The sequence below is a fragment of the Hakea prostrata genome, chromosome 8 (assembly GCF_041222555.1).
Source record: "Hakea prostrata isolate BN-2017 chromosome 8, UWA_Hpros_2, whole genome shotgun sequence".
NCBI classification, from domain to species: Eukaryota; Viridiplantae; Streptophyta; class Magnoliopsida; order Proteales; family Proteaceae; genus Hakea; species Hakea prostrata.
Window position 1 is genome coordinate 6487871 of NC_142607.1, and position 2637 is coordinate 6490507.

At 40.7% G+C, this 2637-nt stretch overlaps 1 pseudogene; it reads left to right on the forward strand.

Annotated features, from left to right (window-relative positions):
- The first annotated feature begins 476 nt into the window (after positions 1-476).
- On the forward strand, positions 477-2215 carry LOC149006520 (hypothetical protein At1g04090 pseudogene; annotated as a pseudogene).
- Positions 2216-2637: the final 422 nt, after the last annotated feature.

Below are 2637 nucleotides of genomic sequence, written 5' to 3' on the forward strand. Positions count from 1 at the left end.
GTTAAAACCCCAAGCTTTACCTACCAATTTCCCACAAATCCTCTCCCATTTTTCTACTCTTCTTCCTCAGTGACGTTTAATGTTTTATGGGATTTCTGTTAGTGTTGGCATGTTAAGCCAATTATGAATCGACCCATTGGCAATCCTCACAAGTAACCTCATTATCTGCTATGGGTTTTCTTCAAAGGCTTGTGCTGATAAATAGTTTCATTGTTTTCTTCGTAATGGCAATAATAGAGAAGAATGCTTTGATTCCCTCTATAGCCAGCTTAGTTTGAAAAAGAAGCAGCAGGACTCTTGCTATTGTATATTCCGTACTTTTAACTGCAAAAAATATGCTTAACAACTATCTCAATGTTTAAATGTCCACTTAGCTCTGTTTATCTCACAGTTGATCAACTTAGATTAGTATCAATCTCCAACCATGGAGAATTGTCTTACTCTAGTACTCTCTATCTTCTTTTTCTGATGATCCCATGGAGAGAAATGCTTTAGCTATTACAACAATGTTCAGTTTGCCTTCTCCATTGCCAACTTGGCCCCCAGGTGATTTTCTTTCTTTCTTTCTTTCCTTCTCCTAGAAGAAACCCATAAGAACTCTGTTTAGTAATGCATCATAATGTTTTCTTTTTTAGCTTCTCAGTTTCATTTGAGTTATGTAGTCCGGATTTTGGGTTGCAGGTAAAGGATTTGCTAGTGGGATCATAAATCTAGGAGAGCTAGAGGTTTGTCAAGTTTCATCTTTCACCAAGGTTTGGGCCACCCAGAGGGAGGACCAGATAACCTCGGTGCTACCTTCTTTGTACCTTCATCCACGCCAGCTGGCTTCTTCATGCTAGTCTGCTATAGCTAACCCAATAACAAAACCTCTTTTGGGTAGGTTCTCCCCGGAAAAGACAAAGACAATAATGCCTTAAAGATGCCTGTGGATTATACTCTTGTTTGGAGTAGTGAGTCTTGGAAAATTAATCAAGATGGAAATGGCTATATTTGGTTACCAACCCCACCAAGTCATGTTGTCACAAGTTCACTGGAGAAGCCACCCCTCTACAAAATCAGATGTGTCCTTTCAGACCTTACGGATCAATGCAAGCTAGATGATTTGATATGGGGAGCAGATAAGCAGAGCAGCTCTAATGGATTGCAGGTTGATGTCTACAGTTTAAGGTCCACTGCCATAGACACCCAATCTCATGCCGTCCATACAGGGACATTTGTAGCTTAAGTTGGAGACATGGCTCCTCCTTTACCTATAGCTTGCTTGAAGACTAGTGGTTCTAATTTATCAGCTATGCCTAATCTAAAAGAGATTGAGGCTTTAATACAAGCATATTCAGCTTGGATATACTTCCAGCCTGATGAGCCAATCTCCCTTCTTCAGTGAGTTGGTTCTTCAATAATGGAGCTTTGTTGTACAAGAAAGGTACAGAATCAAAGTCTGCTTTCATAGACTTAAATAGGTCTAACCTTCCCCAGGGTGGTTCAAATGATGGAGCCTACTGGTTAGATCTTCCTGTAGATGGAAGAGCTAAAGAGAAGGTGATGAAAGGTGACTTAGAAAGCATGTACTAAGGTTTACTTGCATGTAAAGCCAATGTTTGGTGCCACATTCACTGATGTAGCCATTTCTACCCATTTAGTGGACCTGCAAGGGCTAAGGTAGAACTGATTAACATTTTGTTAGGGAAGATAGGAGAACGTTGGAGATTGGGAACATTTTACACTAAGGATTAGTGATTTCACTGGAGAGCTTTCGTGAGTCTGTTTCTCAGAGCACAGCAAAGGAACATGGTTGGATGCCTCCAAATTTGAGTATGAAGGTGGTAACAAGGTCGTAGCTTATGCATCCTTGCATGGCCACACATGCTATCCGAAAGCGGTCTAGTCCTTCAAGGGAACACTAAATTTGGACTTGAAACAAGGAATGCACTGCGAACAGGAGCAAGGTCCACTATTGTCTCGGCTAATACTTAGTACATGATTGAACTTCGCCAGGGAAGGGGGTCCAAAGATTAGCGACGACATGGCTGATGAGTTAAACAAGGTGGAGAAATTTCTCCCTGGTAAATTGAAGACTGCATTTAAGGTTGTCCTTAATAGTCTCCCAGATGAAGTGCCAGGAGAAGAAGGACCCACTGGCCCTATCAGAATACTAGATGGAGAACAGGGCCTCAAAACTGCACGCTTCAATTCCTCAATTGTCTTCAACAAATGAATCCTTTTACATTTCCCAACAGAAAGAATGGAAATCAACATAGGGCATGATCCGCAGGAACAATCATATTTGCACTAGAGGAAACATATTAAATTATTTTGAGGAGTGCTGCTTTCAATAACCACCCTATCGTTAGTTTTTTCCCTGTCAAGTACTACAAAATGTTGATTTTACCTTGACCTTGTTGTTGTCTTTTTTTTTTTGGCTGGGGAGGGGGTGAATAAAATAATAATTAACCAAAGTCTCAAAAGGGGAAAAAATGTACAAGAAGAGGAAGAGAGGCTGAGAGATTATAACTTAGTAGCTAGCTAAAAGGAAGAACCTAGACCCAAGGAGACAACAATAATCTTATTCCTTGGGATTCCATAACTGGGGGATGGGGAAGAGGCAGTAGTCTAGAAGAAACATAAAGCAGATGGCTT